The following is a 13631-nucleotide window of genomic DNA, read 5'->3' on the forward strand; positions in this document are numbered from 1 at the left end:
TGTTTTCTCCTTCCATCCACTCAATGCCTTCCTTCCAAAGATCTGCTTGGAATGTGCCAGTCTTCTTGATGATCTGGTATTGGTGGGAGCAGCTACTCCTGGCTGTGTTTAATTGGCCATCCTGGCTCTTCTCCAGATAAAGGCTTTGATGAGTGAAAAATTTGTTTCCCCTGAATTTAAAGATTAAAGAGCAGTGCTGAATAGGCAAGAAAGCAAAACTGATTTAGAGTGCAAGGAGAACACTAGGAGGATAGGGTTCATGTAGGAAACAAATGACAAGTAAACCTAGAAAAGATGAACTAGACTTCCTGTGTTGGGTCTTATATGTTATGGTTCAGAATACCAACTCTGGTTTCAATTAGTGGAGTTTGAATGCCTTTTCTGCCACTTTTTAGCTATGTAATTTGACCAGATATTACACTCTATTTCTTATTTGAAACATTAAACAAGTTAATAAATCTAGTGTGACTTAAACTGTGCCATGTAAGTTGTATGTTTTAGCCATTATTATTATCTAAGTCACCAAATATTTAAAAGCCATAATTTCTTTTGAAGTTGGGACTAAAACATATACTGATTTACAAATATTTGTTTGTCAGAGTTTTGCAGGATGGATAGAAGCCAGGGACAGTGTGGAAGCAGAGTTGCCAATTTGAAAGGGGTTGTAGTGATTGAAGTTAGAGTAATGTGGATAAATTTTGACAGTGTCAGTGGGACTGGTACCAAGAAGTAGATGTTGGTACAGGGCTAGACAGAACTTGGATCTGGAGGGTGACAACAAATATGTAGGCAAAGATGATGGAATTTTTGTGCCTGGGTTGCAGAGAGAATGTGTGTGTGTGTGTTTTTTTCTTTTTTTTTTTTTTTTTGAGACGGAGTCTCGCTCTGTCACCCAAGCTGGAGTGCACTGGCCGGATCTCAGCTCACTGCAAGCTCCACCTCCCGGGTTCACGCCATTCTCCTGCCTCAGCCTCCCGAGTAGCTGGGACTACTGGCGCCCGCCACCTCGCCCAGCTAGTTTTTTGTATTTTTTAGTAGAGATGGGGTTTCACCGTGTTAGCCAGGATGGTCTCGATCTCCTGACCTTGTGATCCGCCCACCTCGGCCTCCCAAAGTGCTGGGATTACAGGCTTGAGCCACCGCGCCCGGCCGAGAATGTGTTTTTAACAGAAATAGATTAATCAGAGAGATGGTGTCTCTGGAATGATGCTGGGTTCATTTTGGAACAAGCTTTTATATCTGAATATGAATCAATACATTTTATTTTAAAATATTTCCTTTCTCTCTTCAAATATATATCTCATTTCTTGCATTTCTCCCATTTTACTAACTCCACCTGATTTTAATCTTGTTTCACATTCAATTTACTGTAGGAGCTTCCTAAATGTTTTTACCTTCTTAAAAGACAATTTTCTTACTCTCTTGTTTCTACCCGTCTCTAATCAATTCTCTTCACACCAGAGTAAGGTACTCCTAAAAATGTTGATCAGATCATGCCATTCTATTGTTTATCCCTCTTCCTGCTTCTTCTATAACTTGGAATAAAATCTAAACTTTTTACTACAGCCTCTATCTACGTGGTGTAGCCCAGTGCATCTCTGCCAAGTATACTGCCACTCACCTTAGAATCTGCCCCGAAACATACTGTGCCCAAATGGCTCCATCCATATTGCTTCCAGGAAAAGGAAGGGCTTTTTCTCAACTTTCAGGTCACAGAGCAAATTTAACTTCCTCTGAGAGACCTTTTCTGACTACACTATGTCAAGTAGACTCTGAACTCCAACTTCTATCATTATTCCCTAGGTAGCCAAGAGGAAATGGGAAAAAGAATAAAAATGTAAGGATTGTTATTTTACCAGAGAAATGTCATTCATTCTGTAGTTACAAAATGAAAGGAAAATAAGAGCACAGATCTAAGGACAGGAGAAGATTTGGTGGTGGGAAGAGTCCCTTTTAACTGCCTCAGGGCAGTTGTGTTTTGTTGTCCCAACCCAAATCCTAAAAGAGGGCTCCTTACATTTTTGGGAAAAGTGTTCAGGGACAAAATTCTGGATTTGAAACTGTCTGAAAACCCTAGAGTAAATCTTTTTTTCCTTCATGTTGTTCCTGGAAAATAGACTAGGTACAGATAAAACTATGCCATTAAAAGTCAGTAGGCAACAGGGATTCAGTATACAGAGATAATACTAATTTTAAAAAAATGAAAAAGAGGATAAAAGGGTAAATGCTTATTAAAACTTCCATATTTCACTCAAGAAACAAAAGTACTTCATGTAAAGAGTTTTCCTTAAAAAAATAAGACATGGACTCATTTTATTTCATTTTTATGATTGTTGCTATTGGTTTTTAAAATTTACATACAGGAAACTACTTTTTTTGGTACACAGTTCTGAGTTTAATTCATGTACCCATCACTACAATTAGTCTGTCAAAGAGTTCCCGTCAGATTCTTTGTAGTCAAACCTACTGTCACCCTTAACCCTTGGAACCTGTGGACCTGTTCTTTATTCCTATAGTTTTGCCCCCATCTAAAACATTATATATTTGGAATCATAAATTATATAACTTTTTGAGACTGTCTTTTTTAATTCAGGATGATGCCTTTAAGATTTGTCCATAGTGTTGCATTTATTAATAGTTCAATCCTTTTATTGCTGAATATTATTCAGTTATATAGATGTACCTTAGTTTGTTTATTCACTCACGTTTTGAAGAACATTTAGGTTGTTTTTAGTTTTTGATATTAATCATTAGGAGTACAGCTGCCAAAAACGTTTATGAACATGTTTTTGTGTGAATATAAGTTTTGTTTTTCTCTGTTAGAAATGTAATTCTTGTGTCATTGGGTAAGTGAGTTTATAAGAAAAATACAAACTTTATAAGAAAAAGACAAACCCTTTTGTGGTAGAGTTTTATCCTTTTGCATTCTTATTAGCAATCTATAACATTTCCCGTTGCTCCATATCTTTTCCAGCATTTGGTATTTTCAGATCTTCTTTTTTAATGGATAGTGATGTTGAGCACGTACTCATGTGCTTATTTGTTAATCATATAATTTCTTTGATGAAGTGATTGTTCAGATCTTTCTCCTCATTTTAAAAAAGTGGGTTTTTTTTTTTTTTCAAGTGAGCTTTGGGAGTTCATTATATATTCTAGAGATAAGTCATTTTCATTCTCTTGTCAGTGTCTTTTGCGATACAAAAATTTTGGAGCTGATCAGTTTACATTCGATCAGAAGACATTTAGTCTTTTGTTTTCCTCTATATGTTTTATAGTTTTACATTTTATAAATAACTCTATGATCCATTTCAAATTAGTCTTTGTATAAGATGTGAGGTTCAGATGAAAGATTATTGTGGCTTTTTTCTTTTTTTTGGTACAAGAATGCTCACTTTCCCCAACATTTGTTGAAAATACAACCAATATTCCATTTAATTCCTTTCGCCCATTTGTCAGAAATCAATTTGACTTATTTGTTGGGGCCTGTTAATAGACTCTTTATTCTACTTATTGTATTAGGTTGGTGCAAAAGTAATCGTGCTTTTTGCCATTACTTTCAATAAGAAAAAACACAATTACTTTTGCATCAACCTAATATCTTTCAACCCAAGAGAATGATATGCCCTTTCATCTATTTAGGTGTTCTTAGATTTGTGTTATCATAAAGTTTTTAGCATATCAACCATGCACAGATTTTATAATATTTATTTTAGTTTCCAAATTGTTCATTTCTAATAATAACATAAATTTTTTATGTTGATCTTTTGTGACTGTTAAACTGTTTTATTAGTTTCAGGAAATTTTCTTATAAATGCTTTGCAATTTTCTAGGTAGATGATTATAACATCTGAGAATATATATTTATGCTTATTTTTTCAGTTAGTAAAAAATTTTATTTTAAAATTTATATTATTTTGCTTTACTTCACTAGTTAGGATTTTTATGGTATTAAATAGACACGGTATAAATGAACATCTGTCTCTTTGTCCCATCCTCATGTGAAAACGTTCAGTCTTTCACCATTAAGTATGATGGTAGCTGTTGTGTCTTTACAGATTCCCTTCCTCAAATTTAGAAAATTTTTCTGAATTCTTAATTTGCTGAGAATTGCTTTTTGTTTTTAAAATCATGAATAGATGTTGAACGTTGTGAAATTCTTTTCTTTGGTCAGTTGACATGATCATGTGTGTTTTATTATTCTTTTACTATATGGATTATATTGCTGGTTTTCAACTATTGAACCAGCTTTGCATTTTAGATAAATTCCATTTGATTGAGGCTTATTATTTTTTATGCTAAGATTTTATTGAGGAATTTTGCCTCCGTGTTCATGAGTAATATTGGTCTGTAATGTTCTTTTCTTTCATGTTTTTTAAAAAATTATTCTCTTTGACCGGTTTATATATCAGAGTATGTATCATAAAATGAGTCTCATAAAATAAGTTAGGAAATATTCCTTTCTTGTTTATTTTCTGGAAGCAAGTATATATAATTAGTGTATTTCTTCTTTAAAACTTTTATAGAATTTCCCAGTAAAAGCATCTGGGTTTGCAGCATTTTTTTCCCCTTGGATGCATTCAAGTAGGATTTCGATATCTTTGGTAGATGTGAGACTATTCAGATCATCTATTTCCTCTTTGATGAGCCTTGGTAGTTTGTAGCTTTCAAAGAATTGGTTCATTTCATCTAAGATGTTAAAGTTATATTATATGAGATTGATTACAATAACATCTTGTTATATTTTCCATGTCTGTTGGCTTTGTAGTGCTAATACCTCTTTTATTTCTGATATTAGTAATTTGAACCTTCTATTTTCTTCTCCTTATGGCTAGAGGATTATTAATGTTACTGATATTTTCCTTAAAAATATTTTGATTTCATTGATTATTCCTATTACTTTTAAATTTCATCATGTTCTGCTCTTTATCATTTCTTTCCTTCTACTTGATTTTTACTCTTTTTAAAAAATTTCTTAAAATCATTTCTTATGTAATTTAATCTGGATCTTCCTTCTTTTCTAATATAAACATTTATTGCTCTAGGTTTTTCTGTGAGCACTGATTTAAGTTGCATCCTAAAATTTTGATGTGTTTTATTTTCAATTTTATTGTTAAAATATTTTCTAGTTTTCCTTGTAGTGTTCTCTTTAACTTATGCATAATTCAGAAGTATGTGAATTTCCAAGAATTTTGGTATTGGCAGTTTTATTACTGATTCTAGTTTAATTTTATTATGCTCAAGAAATATAATTTTTAAAATTTTAACTTTTAAAAATATATTGAGACGTTATGACCCAGGATATTTAGTGTGTGTAGTGAATTTTTGTTTGTTTTTTTTTTTTTTTGAGATGGAATATCGCTTTGTTGCCCAGGCTGGATTAGAGTGGCGCCATCTTGGCTCACTGCAACCTCCTCTCCCAGGTTGAAGAGATTCTCCTGCCTCAGCCTCACAAGTAGCTTGGACTACAGGCGCATGCCACCACACCTGGATAATATTTACATTTTTAGGAGAGACGGGGTTTCACCATGTTGGCCAGGCTTTTCTCAAACTCCTGACCTTAGGTGATTCACCTGCCTCAGCCTCCCAAAGTGCTGAGATTACATTCGTGAGCCACCGCGCCTGGCTGTTGAGTGAATGTTTCTTGTGCTTTTGAAAATAATTTGTATTCTGCTATTACTCGCTAGAATATTGCTTAAATGTCCATTAGACAGAGTTGGTTACTGGTGTTTTTCAATTCCTCTATGTCCTTTTTATTTGTTGTATTGATTTCTGAGAGGAAAATGGTGATACCTCTAATTCTAGAATTTTCCCCTCCTCCTTTGAATCTCTTAGTTTTTGCTTCATGTATTTTAGAGGTCTGTTTTCAGGTATATACACATTTGGGATTTTTTTTTTTCCTCATCCTTGTTTTTCATCATTTTGATTCTAATGTTCCTGGTGTGAATTTCTTTGAGTTTATCTTTATTGAGTTTATTAATCTATAAGTTTATGACTTTAGCCAAATTTCAGAAGTCTTAACACATTATTTTTTAAATTTCCTTGTACACTATTCATGAATGTTAGACCTATTAATATTTTCCCACAAATTCAGAAATCTGTTTTTTTTTTTCCTTTTTTTGTTTATAGTGGTTAATCTTTATTGATCTGTCTTCAAGTTCACTGACATTTTTGGTGTCATCTCCAGTCTTCTGTTGAGCTGAGTGATATTTACTTTTGGTTATCTGATGTTTCAATTCTAAATGTTTTTTGATTCTGTACTATATTATTTTATTTCTATCATGGTGTTTCTATCTTTCCATTCATTTGCACAGTGATTATCCTTTGCACTGGAGCATCTTTATAATAGCTGCTTTGCAATTACTGTCTATACTACCAACATATATGTCATCTCAGTGTTGGTGTGTGCTGATTTTCTTTTCCTTTGAGAGACATTGAAATTTTTTGATTCTTTGTATATTGAATAATTTTCTACTGTATTCTGTACAGTTTGAATTTTGTCCTGTGAATCTAGGTGTTATTTAAATTATATGGAGAATACGTATTTTTTTTTTTTTTGCTTTAGCATGCAGTTGACCTTTAAGTTCAAGTTGCACATTCTTACCCTTCTTCTGTAAACTGTGGGTACAATGTCGCTTTAGTTTTCAAAAATGTTTTCAGTGGTATTTGGATCTATCCCATATATATAGTATTTAGTGGCTAGTCTTGGATCTTGGAAGTGCTTTGTCTTATAGTTAAGTTTCCAAAAACCTTTGGTGTGCTACTCAGGTTCAGATCCACCCTTTCACAGCTCAAGGCTGAGCCCAGGAATCGATATATAAATTTAAAGCGTCAATTTCTTGAGGTTCCATTCTGCCCAAAATCACTAAAATCTTCTGATTATCAGATACTTCTTTTCGTGGACTTCTGGCTGAAAAGTCAGGGCTTTGGTTTGCCTACTTTGTCACATAATTCTTGAGACTGAGTCTTTACCTAGGGCTATGAGGAAAAAATATAGGGAAAAAAACAATGGGGATTTTTTTACATGCTGTTGGGACTACAGTTCAACTGGGCTAAGAGATAGATTTCTGGTCTTTGTAGTTTTTTGTGTCTACCCAGAAACCACTATTATTACTGCCACCGCTAACTCAGGGCAGGGAGAGAAAGAAAGAAACGAACACAAAAATCCAGGTTTCTTCCACTTTTTTTGACTCTTCAATTTTTTTTTTCATGTCTTTGGACAATAAATATAGGGCTTCTCTTGGAACTTTTTGTTTTCGCCTAGTGAGTATTTCCAGCTTTTGTGTTGCCTTTGAGTTCAGGTTATGAGATAATAGAGGAAAACAAAACAAAACAAATCCCTCTCTTCTAGTTTAGTGGTCCTTTGAATTCTGGTTTTCTTTCCTAATCTACTTGGTACTATTTACTTTTCAGAATCTTAACGTAAGTGGTCTATGAATGGTCTCCTTGGTTTTAGTTGAATTTGAAGTCAGTGAAATGGTGAGGAGTACTTACAATAATTAAAAATACATTAAGTAATTATAGAAATAAAACCCATTATTGGGAGATATTAGTCTTTTTATAAATATGTTAAATCTGGCATTTTTAGTTAACTAAGATTAAAAGGATTGATGGAAGGGTTAAAGAACATTGAAGAACTGGACAGTCATTGCGCAATAGGTGTAGCTTGTATGCCAGTTTGAACTCTCGTTTTTGGTGGGAAGGAGCACTGTAGGGAAAATTGGAGTTTTTGTGTGGGCAAGTGGGGGCAAGAACTTGTGAAATCAGATTTTCTTTTATTGAAGTAATTCCATCTTTATTCATTGTCTGGGGAAATCTGTGTAAATGTTGGTCAAATAAAGGACATTTCTAATATAATTTTGGAGACAGTCTTATTCTATTAATATTAACAAATTATAGAGGGATGATAAAAGTAGACTTAAAATTTAGAAATTAATACAGAATTTGGGCTGCTGAATAAATGATTTGTAATACTGGACAATGTTGTATGAGAAGGTAGAGTAAGAAATAGCAAATTGTTTTAATTCAAATTAGTAAAAGTCTTAAAGATATTTGGTTCATTATGTATCAAGAGAGTTGATAGCTATATTAAAAAAGAAATAACACACAATAAATAATCTACAGCTTCATTAGTTTTGGCCATTAGTTTTTATTCTTAGGTACAAGAAAGTATTCACAATCATGCTGGAAGGCTGAGACTAAGCACAACAAAGAGATTTTTTTCTCTTTAATATTACCAAAATTAGAATGTAATCTATCAGTTATTAATTGTAGACAAAGTGAATTCTGTTTTGAATAATAATGATGTTTCTGTTCCTGGTACTTTAATATTATTCCTAGGAGTTTATTTCTTACTTTTTTTTAGACTTTAAATTTGGACTTTCTTTTCTATGTGTTTTATTTAACTTTTATTCATATCTACTGAACTGATTTAAGGCCACGTGATTTTAAACAGTCTTCCACTTTCCAAATGGTTAATTCTTCAAACCTATTTCTTGTGTTTTTTCAATCCTGATTCTTACTGGAATCAAGCTTATATTACTTTCTCTTTTTCTTCCTTTGTCTTTTCTGATAAACTATCTTCTGTCTCTTCGGGATAAAATAAATTTTGGGATCATAACAACTGTCACAAATTTACCTCTGAATAAATAATGTAATAACACTTTAAGACTCTCGGATTCGTCAAATGCTTACTGCAAAATCATCTAACAACTGAATAGAATGTGTCACTCTCATTGCATATGTTTTTACCCATTAGTTATGGCATCTGATCATGTTTTTCTTACATTTATGCATTATATTCATACATCAGTAAAAACCAAAATGGAAACTTGAATCATCATTAGATAGAGAGGTAGAATGGCATAATAATAAAAACAAAACAGGAATAAATTGACCTGGATGTCCAAATGCTTGCTTCCATCAGAATCAATAGCCATTTATTAGAATTAATTTCTTTCTAATTGTTTATGCTAACATATTAGTTTAGCATTGTCTTGGTCTTCTACATACAGATTAGAAATGAGCAACCATCACAATTTCAATAAACTTCAATTTCAGTGTCCTCTACTGAGGGGAATTGAAAAATGATCTAGAATGAGTCACCATTCAAATGGAGACAGACGTGGATATTTTAGTATGGCTCTGATATTTCATTTAATGCAAAAATGATGCTAACACTGAATACACACACATACAATGCTATCTTTTCTTTTTCAGATTGCCAACTTAATGTTAGAGCCTTGTAGTAAATATTTAAAGTTGAACTATGACCCAACGTTAACTAGTTATAAGTACGGATACATTGAATTTCCCCAAACCAAAAAGTATGTAGAGCTTAGGAACCCTTATTAAGGCTAAGGCTGCCTTGGTTTTAATTCCAACTCTGCCATCAGTTACTCTAGTGTGTGACTTCAGTCAGGTAAATTGCTTAATCTTCCTTGGCCTTGTTTTTTACATATTTGCAATGAATTTTCATTGGATAATTTCTAAGGTTCTTTACATCTCCAACATTTTATGATTCTGTCAAACGTTATCAAATGAGAAAATGTTATGAAATCGCTTTTTTGTTGAGAAAAGTGTTTGCTTCAGTTTTCATTTTATCCTTCAGCTTAATTTAAGTATTTACATTGATAAAGTTATTTTACACTCAGGAAAATATGTCTACTGGTCAACAGCCGGAACACAGTGATCCTGGGGCTGGACACAATGAAGGCATGGCAACAACACTGTTTTTAAAAATAAATTTGAGGTGGATACAGTTTAGAAAACGATTTCAGTATTCCAGGTGAAAGTAATACAAAGCCTGTAGGGAAGTAGCTACTGGCACAAATGGAAAGGAATGGATGTGAAAAATTGTGAAGACCCATTAAGTTTCTTATTTTTTTAAGTCACGAATATGTATACTTTAAATAAATTTGATATTTAAGAAGGAATACATTCCTGATTTTAAATCAATAATATATCTTATGACATGTTGAACACAATCAGTGTGCCATTTAAACCCTGTAACAGTTAACTCTAAAGTCAAACGTAAGTGTTTCGCAGTTTGACAGAATACATATACTCTGGCAGTAAAACAGGTAACAGTATTTTAAAAGCATATTTCCCATTAATTTATGTATCACTTTAAAATACTTCATTTTTATTTAATCTTTTTAACAACTATCTAGTACGTAGTTTGCACAAATGAGGAAACTAAGATTAAAGGAACTTAAGTAGCTTTGCAAAGTTGTTAAGTAGTAGAGCTATGACTCAAACTGATAAGAATTTGATTCTATATTGCATGTTCTTCCAATTCTCCATGCTGTCAACAATTCTGAGGAACATCCATTGTAATTGCATTCCTAAAATTAATGCCCATGAATATGAAACATGAAAATATATCCTGCCCCATGTTTCCAAATGGACAGTTTCTACCAGAATTTTGAAGCAACTTAAAGTATGAATGCCTATGTGAAAGAATTTAACCAGCTCTGAAGATATAAAGGCTGTAGAGGATACAGGGAACACTTAAGATATCAGGAAGAGGTAATTAAAACTGAATATGAACAAATACAGGATATAAGCATCTTCAGTGAGGGAGTAGTCATTTATGTGACATAATTGCTGGGTTTTTTGTGTCATTGAGGACAGCACTTGTATCTAGTTTATTTGACTTGTTTTTCATTTTAATACTATGCTAGGCAGAATAATGGCTGCACAAAGAAGTCCACATTCTAATCCCCAGAACCTATGAATATATCACCCTATAAGGGAAAAGTACTTAAAAGGTACTTTGTAGATGTAACTAAGGTTTAGTAACTTGAGATGAGGATATTATCCTGGGTTAGCTGGGTGGACCCAATCTAATCACATGAACCCTCAAAAGCAGAGAATATATCCTAGCTCTGGTTAGAGTGAGATGTGACTACCTCTGAATTCAGAGAAATACAATGTGAGAGGAGAATTCAAGCTACTATCGTGAGCTTTAAAGAGAGAGGAAAGGGACCATGAACCAAGGAAGGTGTGTAATATTTAAAATCTAGAAAAAGCAAGAAAACTGAATGTCTTCTAGAATCTCCAGAAAAAAAATTGCAGCCTTGCCAATACTTTGATCTCAGTCCAGTGAGACCTGTATCTGACTTCAGATATCTAGAATAGTAAGATAATGAATTTGTATTGGTTAAAGCTGCTAAACTTTTGGCAATTTGTTATAGCAGCAATTCTAATTCTAATTCTGATTCTAATTCTTCCTTTTCTACTTCCCATGGGTGTTTATCTTTGATTACGCTTCAACCACAGAGTTCCCTTACCAGCATCCTCTGCATCTCAACACATTTTTTCCCCTCGCAATGAGAGTGTGACCATCAACCCTTCTTTTTAGCTAATCATGAAGAAACAGACTGAACCAGGGACAGAATGAGTAATCCAGACTTGTCCTTATATTTTCTAAAATAAATTCTACTGTATTTATTCTCATGTGTAATATACATTAGCTCAAAGGAAAACATTCTAACATATAAGGATTGTCAGTCATTTTAATATGACATAGTTTGGGGAACATGAGCAAATTTTAAGGGGGAAAATTGATGGAATAAAGCAGACTGAGGGGGAGAAAAATGCACATTTATCAGAATGATTTGTAATCAAAAGTATTAGTCTATCAGTCAAAACCATTCAATAAGTGTTAGACCAAACCTAAGATACGGGAGTAAGGTAACCATGATAGTAATTTATTATGACAATTGAAACATTTTGAGAGATAAATTGGGCACTGTTAATAATAGTTTTGCTAACATAGAAGGCAAATAAGGCTATACAGTTACATTAGTAATGTTAAATTCCCACCTTATAAGTATTATATAGTCATTTATTTATAAAATGGAACATGTATGTCAAACTGCAATAGTTTAAATCTTATTTGACAAAAACAAACAAACAAGAAATACTTGCCACATACCTCCAAACTGATTTCAGTGGATTGCTACTACACAGGATGAGGATTGAGGCTTCTGAAGATTGGTTCAGGAGTCAGGAGGCTTGAGTTCTACCTCCCTGCTTTGTTATCTTTGGCTGCAGAGGTTCACATTAAATTTTCCTCATATATAAAAAGAGATGTTCACATTAAATTTTCCTCCTATATAAAAAGAGATATTTGTTCATATTTAAGTTCTATTTGAGTATTGATATGTTTCTGTAGAAATACGTGTCAGGAGATCTCTTGTGATTCTTATACTTATTGCCTGGGCTCTGGTTTTCTATAAGGGTGGTTCCCCTCCCTTGAGATATTTGGAAATCTATTGGGGTGATATTCATTGTTCTGATAATTGGAGGTGGAATTACTGGCAGTGGGTGACACAAGGATTGTGAGATGGCTTTAATGCTTGAGTCATAAACAGTAAATTGTCTTCCTCTTCCTCACAACTCTGAATGTTTCACAGGACATCAATGTACATGAAATACCTGTTTATAATTTTTGAACTAAGAAACAAACTCCATTTTATTTTATAAATGCAAAATAATGTCACACAGTTCAAACATAAGTGAATTTTCCAGGAATGCTACTATTGTGAAAAATTGTGTTGAAAATACACTTTATTTCATTTTTACCTGGGGCTATTCATCATTTTCCAAATGCACATCACTCTCCACAATGCTGCTCGTGATATGACAACACACCTGAGTCAGCCTGCACCTGTAGCCATTTATTTACACTGATTCTGCACATATGTGCAGGCATTCTTCTAATCTGGTGTAGTTTTGCCCAAACATTGATATTGAAAAACAACATATTTTAAAATATATTACTTTGTTATACTTATATTGCTCTTTACAGTTATGTGTGTAGGTAGGTTGCATTATCCATGAATTTCATTGTAACAGAGTAAAAGAGAGTTAAAATGTGTCTTATATAAAAGGGTATTGAGTTGGATGGGATAGAGAACCACAGCCTTGGGGTACAGAAAAAGCTCATAGCATTTCAATAGTGAGAGGAGCTTTTGGGTTCAGCGTACTGCAGTGGATAGAGCACTGGACTAAGGCTTGAAGGCTTGAGTTTTAATTTCAGTTCTGCCATGAGTCAAATTACTTGTGCAAATTGTAGTTTCCTTATATGTAAGTTTAAAAAGCCAGCCACGTTACAGTGGGGACAATATAATTTTACTGAATTTTTCTGTTCTCTTTTGTCAAAATAAGTGGCTAGAAAATACAGGGAAATGAAACATGAATCAGTGTATGGAGAAATTTTCAAATAATTAGAGCTGTGCCAAAATGGAACTGGTGTACATTTAAAGCATTTAAGCTGTGTTTGGTTAATTATTTACTGTGGCTGGCATGTTGGGAGGTGACTGGATTCTATAAAAGACATTCAACTTGAGGTCATCAATGGAGTAGAAATCAGGAACAAGGTGGTATATAGATGTTTCCACAGTTTCATATTGTCTCTGGTGTCCATTCCAGATTAAAAACAAAGGGATGATCTCATATTTTCTCCAGGTAAAAATTATTATCTACCACTGTTTAGAGAGTTAACTATAAACTTAGAGATACTGTTTTACAGACATATTAGAAATAAATAACACAAAGTAGTATTTAACTCATTTATCTCATGTAATTGTCAGGCCTAATACCCCAGGTACTCTCTAATTATCTCA

The sequence above is a fragment of the Trachypithecus francoisi genome, unplaced genomic scaffold (assembly GCF_009764315.1).
Source record: "Trachypithecus francoisi isolate TF-2019V2 unplaced genomic scaffold, Tfra_2.0 Lachesis_group16, whole genome shotgun sequence".
Classification (NCBI taxonomy): domain Eukaryota; kingdom Metazoa; phylum Chordata; class Mammalia; order Primates; family Cercopithecidae; genus Trachypithecus; species Trachypithecus francoisi.